The following is a 15,675-nucleotide window of genomic DNA, read 5'->3' on the forward strand; positions in this document are numbered from 1 at the left end:
CACTCCAGAGACTGAGAGCATAAAGTCGAGGCCCTCTCTCCACTGCAGTGCTGAGGGAGTGCTGCACTGTCGGGGAGGCCAAGTTAGAAAAGACAAACCAAAATCAAACTCATAGAGTCATAGAGTCATAGAGTTATACAGCACGGATAGAGGCCCTTCGGCCCATCGTGTCCGCGCCGGCCATCAGCCCTGTCTACTCTAATCCCATATTCCAGCATTTGGTCCGTAGCCTTGTATGCTATGGCATTTCAAGTGCTCATCCAAATGCTTCTTGAATGTTGTGAGGGTTCCTGCCTCCACAACCCTTTCAGGCAGTGAGTTCCAGACTCCAACCACCCTCTGGGTGAAAAAGTTCTTTCTCAAATCCCCTCTAAACCTCCCGCCTTTTACCTTGAATCTATGCCCCCTTGTTATAGAACCCTCAACGAAGGGAAAAAGCTCCTTAGTATCCATCCTATCTATGCCCCTCATAATTTTGTACACCTCAAATCATGTCCCCCCTCAGCCTCCTCTGCTCCAAGGAAAACAAACCCAATCTTCCCAGTCTCTCTTCATAGCTGAAGCGCTCCAGCCCTGGTAACATCCTGGTGAATCTCCTCTGCACCCTCTCCAAAGCGATCACATCCTTCCTGTAGTGTGGCGACCAGAACTGCACACAGTACTCCAGCTGTGGCCTCACCAGTGTTTTATACAGCTCCATCATAACCTCCTTGCTCTTATATTCTATGCCTCGGCTAATAAAGGCAAGTATCCCATATGCCTTCTTTACCACCTTATCTACCTGTTCCGCCGCCTTCAGGGATCTGTGAACTTGCACACCAAGATCCCTCTGACCCTCTGTCTTGCCTAGGGTCCTCCCATTCATTGTGTATTCCCTTGCCTTGTTAGTCCCTCCAAAGTGCATCACCTCGCAACTTTCGTTGCTGATTCCCCCGTATTGAGGGTCCCAATTCTGAGCAAATCTGGAACCTCGAGTTAGTTGTGGGCCTATCCCAGCAAAGCAGATTCGGTTCTGAGCTCATTTTGTGGAGATGCCGGTGATGGACTGGGGTTGACAATTGTAAACAATTTTACAACACCAAGTTATAGTCCAGCAATTTTATTTTAAATTCACAAGCTTTCGGAGGCTACCTCCTTCCTCAGGTGAACGTTTGTTGGAGCTCATTTGTCAGCGGAGGAGGTGAACACATCGTCCTCCCAACACACATATAAATCATTCACACACATATACAGTCTCACACACATATACAGTCTCACACACATATACAGTCTCACACACATATACAGTCTCACACACATATACAGTCTCACACACATATACAGACAAGCCATATAAATCACACACACATAATCTCTCATACAGACACACATCTATAAATCACACACACCTATACAGACATACACATAAATCACACACATATACAGACATACACATATAAAGCACACAGACACATAATCTCACACATACAAAAAGACTCATATACAGACACAAATATACATAATCACACACACATATACAGACATACACTTATAAATCACACACATATACAGATACACACACATTATAGGAAGACATAGGAACAGGAGTGGGCCATTCAGCCCCTCGTGCCTGCTCCACCATTTGATAAGATCATGGCTGATCTGTGATCTAACTCCATATACCTGCCTTTGGCCCAGATCCCTTAATACCTTTGGTTGCCAAAAAGCTATCTATCTCAGATTTAAATTTAGCAATTGAGCTAGTATCAATTGTCGTTTGCGGAAGAGAGTTCCAAACTTCTACCACCCTTTGTGTGTAGAAATGTTTTCTAATCTCGCTCCTGAAAGGTCTGGCTCTAATTTTTAGACTGTGCCCCCTACTCCTAGAATCCCCAACCAGCGGAAATAGTTTCTCTCTATCCACCCTATCTGTTCCCCTTAATATCTTATAAACTTCGATCAGATCACCCCTTAACCTTCTAAACTCCAGAGAATACAACCCCAATTTGTGTAATCTCTCCTCGTAACTTAACCCTTGAAGTCCGGGGATCACACATATATACAGATGCACACACATAATCACATTCACAGACACAGACACACATAATCAGACACATGTTTATAAGTAGCAAGTAACATTCGTGCCAGACAGTGCCAGGCAATGACCATCTCCAACAGGAGAGAGTCTAACCATCTCCCCTTGACATTCAACGGCATTACCATCACCGAATCCCCCACCATCAACATCCTGGGGGTCACCATTGACCAGAAACTTAACTGGACCAGCCATATAAATACTGTGGCTACAAGAGCAGGTCAGAGGCTGGGTATTCTGCGGCGAGTGACTCACCTCCTGACTCCCCAAAGCCTTTCCACCATCTACAAGGCACAAGTCAGGAGTGTGATGGAATATTCTCCACTTGCCTGGATGAGTGCAGCTCCAACAACATTCAAGAAGCTCGACACCATCCAGGACAAAGCAGCCCGTTTGATTGGCACCCCATCCACCACCCTAAACATTCACTCCCTTCACCACCGGCGCACTGTGGCTGCAGTGTGTACCATCCACAGGATGCACTGCAGCAACTCGCCAAGGCTTCTTCGACAGCACCTCCCAAACCCGCGACCTCTACCACCTAGAAGGACAAGGGCAGCAGGTACATGGGAACAACACCACCTGCACGTTCCCCTCCAAGTCACACACCATCCCGACTTGGAAATATATCGGCCGTTCCTTCATCGTCGCTGGGTCAAAATCCTGGAACTCCCTTCCAGACAGCACTGTGGGAGAACCTTCACCACACGGACTGCAGCGGTTCAAGAAGGCGGCTCACCACCACCTTCTCAAGGGCAATTAGGGATGGGCAATAAATGCCGGCCTCACCAGCGATGCCCACATCCCATGAATGAATAAAAAAAATACATATACACACACATAATCACACATATAGGCACAATCACACACTCACACACAATCACACACATACAATCACATATACACACACACAATCACACACACACAAATTCACACAAGCTCTCACACACATCATACAAGTGTGCAGACACACGCACCCACACAAGATATATTTCCACATGGAGTGTTTGAACTTTTCACTATGATAACTAGCCAAATACAGAAATAAACACAAACAAATAATGCTGATCTGAGAAATATATTTAATATTATTAATTGCTTGGTTAATTGAACCTGCCGGAACTCATAAAATCAGTCGAATAACTAAACTCCTCAGGATACCTTGTGACAATATATCGGATAAAACATGCTCCACAATTGCTTGAGTACAATTACAGTCAATATTTGCGTCCATCTCCCCTCGATTTACCTTCCCCGCAGTGACCCGGTCAGTATACAGTGACCCGGTCAGTACACAGTGACCCGGTCAGTACACAGTGACCCGGTCACCTCACACTAACCCAGTCACCACACAGTGACCCATTAACCCCACAGTGACCCATTAACCCCACAGTGACCCATTAACCCCACAATGACCCAGTCACCCCACAGTGACCCAGTAACACCACATTGACCCATTAACCCCACAGTGACCCATTAACCACACAGTGACCCGGTCAGTATACAGTGACCCGGTCAGTACACAGTGACCCATTAACCCCACACTAACCCAGTCACCACACAGTGACCCATTAACCCCACAGTGACGCAGTAACACCACAGTGACCCATTAACCCCACAGTGACCCATTAACCCCACAGTGACCCATTAACCCCATAGTGACCCATTAACACCACAGTGACCCATTAACCCCACAGTGACCCAGTAACAACACAGTGACCCATTAACCCCATAGTGACCCATTAACCCCACAGTGACCCAGTCATTCCACAGTGACCCATTAATCCCACAGTGACCCATTAACACCACAGTGACCCATTAATCCCACAGTGACCCATTAATCCCACAGTGACCCATTAACCCCACAGTGACCCATTAATCCCACAGTGACCCATTAACCCCATAGTGACCCATTAACCCCACAGTGACCCAGTCATTCCACAGTGACCCATTAACACCACAGTGACCCATTAACACCACAGTGACCCATTAATCCCACAGTGACCCATTAATCCCACAGTGACCCATTAACCCCATAGTGACCCATTAACCCCACAGTGACCCAGTCATTCCACAGTGACCCATTAACACCACAGTGACCCATTAACACCACAGTGACCCATTAACCCCACAGTGACCCAGTCATTCCACAGTGACCCATTAACACCACAGTGACCCATTAACACCACAGTGACCCATTAATCCCACAGTGACCCATTAACACCACAGTGACCCTGTAACCCCACAGTGACCCTGTAACCCCACAGTGACCCAGTCAACCCATGGTGACCCTGTAACCCCACACTAACCCAGTAACCCCACAGTGACCCAGTCACCCCACAGTGACCCATTAACCCCACAGTGACCCAGTAACACCACAGTGACCCAGTAACCCCACAGTGACCCAGTCACCCCACAGTGACCCTGTCACCCCACAGTGACCCTGTCACCCCACAGTGACCCTGTCACCCCACAGTGACCCTGTCACCCCACAGTGACCCTGTCACCCCACAGTGACCCTGTCACCTGGGATGCAGTTTGGAGGATGTGGGATGGAGTTTTGATAAATGTTTATTCAATATTTTAAAATAGAACACCTGTTTTTATACTTAACACTGAGATCTGCACCAGTGTTTTACTTGTGCAATTTCTGATCTCCGTTCAGACCTGTAACTGTGTTTCATTTTGTATTTCGAGTCCGTCTGTACAGTGTGTGTCTCTCCCAGTGAGGATTGGTACTCTGTAATAAATGTCCCAGTACAGTGTTAACACAAAATGGCCGCACTGAACAAACACAAAACGGAGACGCACACCCGAATCAAAATCGCTGCCTTCTCATTTAAACAAAATGTCTCGCCCAGCCTGTGTCTCCCTCTCTTCACTGTGTGGCCCGCACGTGTCTCAGTGTCAGCTCCTGTACATGAACAGTACACAGATAGAATGAGATGGAGAGAGAGAGACAGACAGAGAGAGAGAGAGAATGAAACAGGCAGACAGGAGAAAGAGTGCGGAGAGGATTATCACACTGCTGACCTGGGCATCATGGACCAGAATAGAAGCACAGCAGTTATCGGAGATTCAATAATTCGGTGCATAGATAATTTGGAAATATATCGGCCGTTCCTTCATCGTCGCTGGGTCAAAATCCTGGAACTCCCTCCCTAACAGCACTGTGGGAGAACCTTCACCACACGGACTGCAGCGGTTCAAGAAGGCGGCTCACCACCACCTTCTCAAGGGGCAATTAGGGATGGGCAATAAATGCCGGCCTCGCCAGCGACGCCCGCATCCCGTGAACGAATAATAAAATAAAGATAACTTCCTCTGCAGACACGACCGAGAGTCCCGAAGGTTGAGTCGTCTACCTGGTGCCAGGATCAGGGATATCTCGATCCTGCTGGAAAGGAATTTGGAAAGGGAGGGGGAAGATCCAATTGTCGTTGTCCATGTCGGGTTGAATGACAAGGTGGAGGTCCTGCTGAAGGAGTACCAGGAGACAGGAGGTACATTAAAAGGCAGGACCTCAAGGGCAATAATCGAGCCACCTGATAACTGGCATAGGGTCAAACAGATAAGGAAAGTTAACACATGGCTGAAGAATTGGTGTTGGAAAGAAGGGTTCCATCTCATGGGACATTGGCACCAGTAATGCCCAATTAAAAGTTCTATACGCTAATGCACGTAGCATGAGAAATAAAACAAGTGAGTTAGAAGCACAAATTTAGCTTAAAGTGTATGAAGTAGTGGCCATCACTGAGACCTGGACATGACTGGGAGATAAATGGGCTGCGGTGGGGACTGTATATATTGTGATACACAAAGCATCACGATTGTGTGGGACAGGCTAAATGGACCAGAGCGTCTAATCCCGTCTGCCATTGCTCGTATGTTCGTAAATATTCCAGGTCATAAGGCCTTTGGAAAGGATGTGGGGAAATTGCAAAAGGAGGAGGAGCAGTATTGACAAGGGAGACAAGTACAGCATTGGAAAGAGGGGCTATCAGTAAGGTTGAGCAGACAGTGGAAAAGTTATGGGCAGGATTGAGGAATAGAGAAGGATGCAAGACTTTGGTGGGAGTTGTTTATAGATTGACAAACATCTCAGTGAATTTGAATACTTCAGATTATAAATTGGATTTTCTTAAGAAATATGATCCATTGCAGAATCCAATGCAAAGAAAAATGTAATTGAAACCTCCATACAAACTCAACGGCTGGTATTATATATTAGTAGATCTCCCGTGGCAGTGCTCCCTGTATGTCGGGACTATAACTTCAGTTATGTGGAGAGACTGGAGGAGGTGGGATTGTTCTCCTTGGAGCAGGGAAGGTTCAGGGGAGAATGAATAGAGCTGGTCAAAATTGATGAGGGGGTTTTGATAGAGTGGAGAGGGAGAAACTCTTCCCAGAGGCAGAAGAGTCGGTAATCAGAGGACGCAGATTGAGGGGGAGATGTGGAGAAATTTATTTAAGCAGCGAGTTGTGATGATCTGCCTGAAGAGGTGATGGAAGCAGATTCAGTAGTAACTTTCAAAAGGAAATTGCAGGGGGGCAGTGGGACTAGTTGGGGATAGCCTCTTTGAAAGAGTCGGCACAGGCATGATGGGCCGAATGGCCTCTTTCTGTGCTGTAAGATTCTATGAGTCTAACTGTAGTGCAGGATACAGGAGAGCTACAGTGTCACCCAATAGCCACAATCTGTAACCGCAGCGTTACTGGGATCTTTCTGTGCTGGGAATTCCTCTTATAACTGATCACACAAACACGTTTGATGTAATGAGATGGCGTACGATAAAATCATCAAAAGTATTGTTTGTGGACTGAAAATGTGTCCATGAAGGGGTTAGATGAATGATGCAGGGAGGAGGCTTGTGTGGAGCATCAACACCGGCATGGGCCGAATGGCCAGTTTCTGCACTGTAATATCTATGTAATCCCACGTAAATCAAGCAGGGCACCAACATGGGTGAGATACTTGAGGGTTGCCCTCAACCGTGGGACCATAATGTTTCACAAGCTAACTGCCTTCAGGAGAATGGAAACTCTGTATTTGTATCTATGTGTCTCTCTTTCTGTATCTGTGTGTCTCTCTCTCTTTATGTATCTGTCTGTGTTTCTCTCTCTCTCTGTATCTGTCTGTCCCTCTATCTTTCTGTATGTGTGTGTGTCTCTCTATCTTTCTGTATCTGTGTGTCTCTCTATCTTTCTGTATCTGTGTGTCTCTCTCTCTTTATGTATCTGTCTGTGTTTCTCTCTCTCTCTGTATCTGTCTGTCCCTCTATCTTTCTGTATGTGTGTGTGTCTCTCTATCTTTCTGTATCTGTGTGTCTCTCTATCTTTCTCTATCTGTGTGTCTCTCTATCTTTCTGTATCTGTGTGTGTCTCTCTCTTTCTCTATCTGTGTGTCTCTCTCTCTGCATCTGTCTGTGTTTCTCTCTCTCTTTCTGTATCTGTCTGTCCCTCTATCTTTCTGTATGTGTGTGTGTCTCTCTATCTTTCTGTATCTGTGTGTCTCTCTATCTTTCTCTATCTGTGTGTCTCTCTATCTTTCTGTATCTGTGTGCCTCTCTCTCTTTCTGTATCTGTCTGTGTTTCTCTCTCTATCTCTGTATCTGTGTGTCTCTCTATCTTTCTGTATCTGTGTCTCTCTATCTTTCTCTATCTGTCTGTCTCTCTCTCTCTTTCTGTATCTGTCTGTCTCTCTATCTTTCTGTATCTGTGTGTCTCTCTCTCTCTTTCCTTATCTGTGTGTCTCTCTCTCTGTATCTGTGTGTCTCTCTATCTTTCTGTATCTGTGTGTCTCTCTCTCTTTCTCTATCTGTGTCTCTCTCTCTCTCTGTATCTGTGTGTCTCTCTATCTTTCTGTATCTGTGTGTCTCTCTCTCTTTCTGTATCTGTGTGTCTCTCTCTCACTTTCTGTATCTGTGTGTGTCTCTCTCTGTATCTGTGTGTCTCTCTCTCTTTCTGTATCTGTGTGTCTCTCTATCTTTCTGTATCTGTGTGTCTCTCTATCTTTCTCTATCTGTCTGTCTCTCTCTTTCTGTGTCTGTGTGTCTCTCTTTCTCTATCTGTGTGTCTCTCTATCTTTCTGTATCTGTCTGTCTCTCTATCTTTCTCTATCTGTGTCTCTCTCTATCTCTCTGTATCTGTGTGTGTCTCTCTCTTTCTCTATCTGTGTGTCTCTCTATCTTTCTCTATCTGTGTCTCTCTCTATCTCTCTGTATCTGTGTGTGTCTCTCTCTTTCTCTATCTGTGTGTGTCTCTCTCTTTCTCTATCTGTGTGTCTCTCTATCTTTCTGTATCTGTGTCTCTCTCTCTTTCTGTATCTGTGTGTCTCTCTATCTTTCTGTATCTGTGTGTCTCTCTATCTTTCTCTATCCGTGTCTCTCTCTCTCTTTCTCTATCTGTGTCTCTCTCTTTCTTTCTCTATCTGTGTGTCTATCTTTCTCTATCTGTGTGTGTCTCTCTCTTTCTCTATCTGTGTCTCTCTCTCTCTTTCTGTATCTGTGTCTCTCTCTATCTTTCTGTATCTGTGTGTCTCTCTCTCTCTTTCTGTATCTGGGTGTCTCTCTCTCTCTTTATGTATCTGTGTCTCTCTCTATCTTTCTGTATCTGTGTGTGTGTCTCTCTCTCTCTTTCTGTATCTGTTGTGTGTCTCTCTATCTTGCTGTACCTGTGTCTTTCTCTTTCTGTATCTGGGTGTCTCTCTCTCTCTCTCTCTGTATCCGTGTGTGAGTCTCTCTCAAACCTTAAACCAGTTCATTATCGGAGACATCTTTATGGATCACACACACGGAACAGTAAATCGATTTATTGTGAAGCTAATTTTTATCTCTTTTCATTTTATGCAGATAGTCACAATCTGGAGCAAGTTCTGACCTTGTGCAGAGTCTCTGGTCCGAATCTCAGAGACAGACTCTCAGCTGTCAGGAGAGGGTACTCGATGAGGGGGGGCAGTTTCGACCTTGGGTGATTAATAAAATCTCACCGATTTACAAGAATTGCTGCAAAAAGGGTCATTGATAAAAAATTGCTTATCAGAGACGGGCGGGGGGGACAGTTTCTAGGTTCACACTGTCAGCAAAGCAATGTTCCCTGAAGCAGATTCACACTTTGAAAATCCCCTCCCTCACTCTCCACATCTGTAACCTCACCAAGAATCCCCTCACCCACAGCTCATGTTTCTGATCATGAAGGTTTAAACACTGTCCATTCCGAACATTGTAGCCCCCTCCTCACCCCGCCATTACTGGTCTGGGATGTCAGATCCCCGAACAAAATCCCATTAAAGTGAAGGTCTATCATCAGATGAGACGTTAAACCGAGGCCCCGTCTGCCCTCTGCGATAGACGTAAAAGATCCCACGGCCGCTATCTGGAAGAAGAGCAGTGGAGATCTCCCGGGTGTCTTGGGCCCAATATTAATTCCTCAAATCAACATAATTTTTTAAAAAGTTATAAGTTCAAAATCACATTGCTGTTTGTGGGATCTTGCTGTGCGCAAATTGGCTGCTGCGTTTCCTACATTACAACAGTGACTACATTTCAAAAGTACTTAATTAGCTGTAAAGCGCTTTGAGGTCATGAAAGGCGCTATATAAATGCAAGTCTTTCGGTTCTAAATTAAATAAAAGAGAGCGAATTCACCTTAAGTTGAAATATGAGGGACAAAGCAGATTAATGGACACTAAATCTCAGAAGAGCCTTAGCTTGAAATGATTAAAGCCCCATCAATAAATTGGAAACATGGGTTTCTGGACCAATTCTGGCCCAATCACTGAGGTTAAACTCCAAACCCACAAAGTCTTTCTTTCGCCAACCAGTGGAAGGCCTTTATCTGAAATCCTCACCAATAAGAGAATTTGATTGTCGCCTTACAGTCCCATCACACTGGAGTGATCCCAGCTCCAAGAGTTCACAGAGAGAAACAGTCCCATAGTTCACAGAATTGCTGCAGACCCTACACACCACCAGGGGGAGCAGGAGGACCAGTCAGTGTCACCACCAGGGGGAGCAGGAGGACCAGTCAGAGTCACCACCAGGGGGAGCAGGAGGACCAGTCAGTGTCACCACCAGGGGGAGCAGGAGGACCAGTGAGAGTCACCACCAGGGGGAGCAGGAGGACCAGTCAGTGTCACCACCAGGGGGAGCAGGAGGACCAGTCAGAGTCACCACCAGGGGGAGCAGGAGGACCAGTCAGGGTCACCACCAGGGGGAGCAGGAGGACCAGTCAGGGTCACCACCAGGGGGAGCAGGAGGACCAGTCAGTGTCACCACCAGGGGGAGCAGGAGGACCAGTCAGAGTCACCACCAGGGGGAGCAGGAAGACCAGTCAGTGTCACCACCAGGGGGAGCAGGAGGACCAGTCGGGGTCACCACCAGGGGGAGCAGGAGGACCAGTCAGTGCCACCACCAGGGGGAGCAGGAGGACCAGTCAGTGTCACCACCAGGGGGAGCAGGAGGACCAGTCGGGGTCACCACCAGGGGGAGCAGGAGGACCAGTCAGTGCCACCACCAGGGGGAGCAGGAGGATCAGTCAGTGCCACCACCAGGGGGAGCAGGAGGATCAGTCAGTGCCACCACCAGGGGGAGCAGGAGGACCAGTCAGGGTCACCACCAGGGGGAGCAGGAGGACCAGTCAGTGTCACCACCAGGGGGAGCAGGAGGACCAGTCAGTGTCACCACCAGGGGGAGCAGGAGGACCAGTCAGAGTCACCACCAGGGGGAGCAGGAGGACCAGTCAGTGTCACCACCAGGGGGAGCAGGAGGACCAGTCAGTGTCACTACCAGGGGGAGCAGTAGGACCAGTCAGTGTCACCACCAGGGGGAGCAGTAGGACCAGTCAGGGTCACCACCAGGTGGCAATTTACCTTGAAGATTCAATCAATGCAACTTGTTGCAAGAACATGGGTGAAGAGGTTGTCAAGAGCTCAAAGTGTCCATCGAAACTGTCTCCTCACCTGGTTTGATCAAAAACAAATAACATGGAGATGTGATCACGAAGATTATTTTTTTTCGGAAATGTTGATTTACATTGGGCTGAGTGGAACTCCAATGGGTTGACTTGAGTTCAGTTGGGTTTTGAGTTGAACGCCAATGGGTTGACTTGAGTTCAGTTGGGTTTTGAGTGGAACTCCAATGGATTGACTTGAGTTCAGTTGGGTTTTGAGTGGAACTCCAATGGGTTGACTTGAGTTCAGTTGGGTTTTGAGTGGAACTCCAATGGGTTGACTTGTGTTCAGTTGGGTTTTGAGTTGAACTCCAATGGATTGACTTGAGTTCAACGCCAATGGGTTGACTTGAGTTCAGTTGGGTTTTGAGTTGAACTCCAATGGATTGACTTGAGTTCAGTTGGGTTTTGAGTGGAACTCCAATGGGTTGACTTGAGTTCAGTTGGGTTTTGAGTTGAACTCCAATGGGTTGACTTGAGTTCAGTTGGGTTTTGAGTGGAACGCCAATGGGTTGACTTGAGTTCAGTTGGGTTTTGAGTGGAACTCCAATGGGTTGACTTGAGTTCAGTTGGGTTTTGAGTTGAACTCCAATGGATTGACTTGAGTTCAGTTGGGTTTTGAGTTGAACGCCAATGGGTTGACTTGAGTTCAGTTGGGTTTTGAGTTGAACGCCAATGGGTTGACTTGAGTTCAGTTGGGTTTTGAGTTGAACGCCAATAGGTTGACTTGAGTTCAGTTGGGTTTTGAGTGGAACTCCAATGGATTGACTTGAGTTCAGTTGGGTTTTGAGTTGAACGCCAATGGGTTGACTTGAGTTCAGTTGGGTTTTGAGTGGAACTCCAATGGGTTGACTTGAGTTCAGTTGGGTTTTGAGTGGAACTCCAATGGGTTGACTTGAGTTCAGTTGGGATTTGAGTTGAACGCCAATGGGTTGACTTGAGTTCAGTTGGGATTTGAGTTGAACTCGAGTGGGTTGAGTTAAGATCAGTTGAACTTCCATGGGGTGAGTTGGGCTGAGCTCCAGTTCGTTGCTGTATAAATGGTGAACAATGTAGTTACTCATTACTACCAAAATACCAAATTGATTGATGTATACAATGCATTTTTTTACTCATATCATTCCTTGATACATTTGTTCATTTACAAACGCGATACAGATTGCTAATAAATCAAATGGGATCAGATTTCTACCAACTGAAGCTCAGAAAACCCTTCACTAAGCCTTAAAGAAGGCTCTGAGTTCCGTCATTTTATTCCTTCGATGCGCAAAGTTGAAAGGGTCCCAACTGGGAGTAATCTCACAACAATTCCCACCTTGGAGTGAATGTTCTTCTGATAAACCATAGCACACACTCCCCATGGGGCAGCTCACTCCTCCTCAGGACCAACGCAGTGTACCATTGCTTTGCATCAAAAGTTGAAACCAGAGGGACAAGTTTATGCTGTTGCCTCCGTCCCTGCCTCAGCTCTTCTGCTGCTGAAATCCTCATCCATACCTTTGTTACCTCTAGACACGACTATACCAATGCTCTCCAGGCAGGCGTCCCACCTTCTAACCTCTGTAAACTTGACCTCATCCAAAACTCTGCTACCTGTATCCTAACTTGCTCCAGGTTCCATTCACCCATCGCCTCTGTGTGCATTGAGCTACATTGACTCTCAGTCTAGCAAAGCCTTGATTTAAAAATACTCATCTATGTTTTCAAATCCCTTCATGGCCACCAGTGACCCCCCCACATCTCTGCAGCCTCCAGCAGCCCTACAACCCTCCGAGATCTCTGCGCTCCTCCAATTCTGGCCTCTAACCCAAAACGTGTCACAAGAGGTTTTAATCTGCTATAAATAAGGCTCTGCTTTCAACTGGGGATCTGATCCCTCACTTCAAGTGTCTGCAGAATCAGGGAATAAGGCCGTCCGTCATTAAGAATGCAAGGACCAGTAATTCTACAGATCTTATTTGCTTTCAATCATAGTCTTCCAATCATCTGTATTCCAGGTAAACAGGTAACTACATTTCATTAAATGTGATGTTTATTGTTCGGCCTGTGTTTTAAAGTAAGATATTTGTTTGATGACGTTGTAACATAGATCTCGATGCACTGTCCTCAGGTTCAATGAATAGTCTTGCAGAGGAGATTTACCGGAATGGTCCCAGGGGTGAGGGACTTCAGTTATGTGGAGAGACTGGAGAAGCTGGGATTGTTCTCCTAGAGACGATTAAGGGGAGATTTGATAGAGGTGTTCAAAATCATGAGGGGTTTTGATAGAGCAAATAAGGAGAAACCGTTTCCAGTGGCAGGAGGGTCGGCAGACCTGGCTGGACATGGGTCCTGCTCTCCTCCGCCAAAACTGCTCACTATTCCAAGAGCTTCCTGCAATTCAAAGATAAGCCCACGACTTCCCTTCTCCATTATTCCAATCTCACCTCCAACACCAAGTGCGAGGAGCTCACGGATTTCTTTGTCACTAAGATTGAGACCATCCGTTCAGTTGTCTCTGCCACTTCTCTCTCTTGGCCGAGCCAAACTTCCCCTACGCCCACCCCTCCCCACTTCCCTAGCCCTGAACTCGGATCTTCCTCTAGTTTCTCTCCTATCTCCCCTCATGCCATTTCCGAGCTCATTGTGTCCATGAGACTCACCTCCTGCTCCCTCGACCCTATTCCCACCAAAATGCTGACCACCCAACTTCCCTTCCTGGCCCCCACGTTAGCTGAAATTGTTAACAGTTCCCTCTCCTCAACTACTGTCCCCCTCCCCTTCAAATCTGCCGTCACCATCCCTTCCTGAAAGAACCCACCCTTGACCCCTTAGTCTTTGCAAACTACCGTCCCATCTCCAAACTCCATTTCCTCTCCAAAATCCTTGAACATGTTCTCGCCTCCCAAATGCGTGCCCATCTTTCCTGTCACTCCATGTTTGAATCCCTTCACCCACATTTCTGCCCCTGTCATATGACTAAAACGGCTCTCATCAAAGTCACAAATGACACCCTCTGTGAGTGTGACCGTGGTAAACTATCCCTCCTCATCCTTCTCCACCTGTCTGCAGCCTTTGACACAGTTGACCACACCTCCCTCCTCCATCGCCTCTCCTCTGTGGTCCAGCTGGGTGGGACTGCGCTCTCCTGGTTCCATTCCAATCTATCCAGAGAATCTCCTGCGATGACTTCTCTTCCCACTCCCGCACCGTTACCTCTGGAGTCCCCCCAAGGATCCATCCTTGGCCCCCTCCTGTTTCTCATCTACATGCTGCCCCTCGGCGACACCATCCGAAAACACGACGTCACATCCTACATGTACACTGACAACACCCAGCTCTACCTCACCACCACCTCCCTCGACCCCTCCGCTGCCACCGTCTCCATCCCTCTCCCGGGCCACTGTCTGAGGCTGAACCAGACCGTTCCCAACCTCGGCGTCCTGTTTGACCCTGAGATGAGCTTCCGACCCCATATCCGCTCCATCACCAAGACCGCCTACTTCCACCTCCATAACATCGCCCGTCTCCGCCCCTGCCTCAGCTCATCTGCTGTTGGAACTCTCATCCGTGCCTTTGTTAATTCTAGAATTGACTACACCAACACTCTCCTGACCGGCCTCCCATCTTCCACCTTCCATAAACTTCAGCTCATCCAAAACTCTGCTGCCCCCGTATCCTAACTCACACCAAGTCCCGTTCACCCATCACCCCCCCTGTGCTCGCTGACCTACATTGGCTCCCGGTCCGGGAACGCCTCGATTTTAAAATTCTCATCCTTGTGTTCAAATCCCTCCATGGCCCTCGCCCCCTCCCTATCTCTGTAACCTCCTCCAGCCCTACAACCCTCCGAGATCTCTGCGCTCCTCCAATTCTGGCCTCTTGCGCATCCCCTGATTTCTATCGCTCCGCCATTGGCGGCCGTGCCTTCAGCTGCCTGGGCCCTAAGCTCTGGAATTCCCTCCCTAAACCTCTCCGCCTCTCTCTCCTCCTTTAAGACGCTCCTTAAAACCTCCCTCTTTGACCAAGCTTTTGGTCACCTGTCCTAATATCTCCTTATGTGGCTCGGTGTCAAATTTTGATTGATAATCGTTCCTGTGAAGGAAAAGGGAATTGGATAAATACTCGAAAAGGAAGACATTTGCAGGGCTATGGGGGAAAGAGCAGGCGGGGGGGAGTGGGGCTAAATGGATAGCTCTTTCAAAGAGCTGGCACAGGCATGATGGGCCGAATGGCCACCCCCTGTGCTGTATTATTGTACAATTCCATGAATGGGCACGTCATTCTCTGTGATTTAATGAGTGTGGGACCCTTGGGCTAAGTTACGACTCTGAATGAATGAGAAAGCAAACCAGTTTTGGCTTGGATGTCTTATCCCTTTGGTGAAAAGCCTAGCAATGCTATCGGATCAAAACTACAGGCTAGAACGTATAATTGGATATAATTGTGTACGTTCCCCTGTTATTTTAGTGGAATCACACAGAATTACATACGATGCACATCACAGAAACAGGCCATTCGGCCCAACCCGTCTATGCCAGCGTTTATGCTTCAAGCAAGCCTCCTCCCACCCCTCTTCATCTAAACCCTATCAGCATCCCCTTCTCCCTCATGTGTTTATCCAGCTTCCCCCTAAATCCATCTACACTATTCGCCTCAACCTTTCCTTGTGG

This window comes from Heptranchias perlo, chromosome 42, assembly GCF_035084215.1.
Source record: "Heptranchias perlo isolate sHepPer1 chromosome 42, sHepPer1.hap1, whole genome shotgun sequence".
In the NCBI taxonomy this organism is placed as follows: Eukaryota; Metazoa; Chordata; class Chondrichthyes; order Hexanchiformes; family Hexanchidae; genus Heptranchias; species Heptranchias perlo.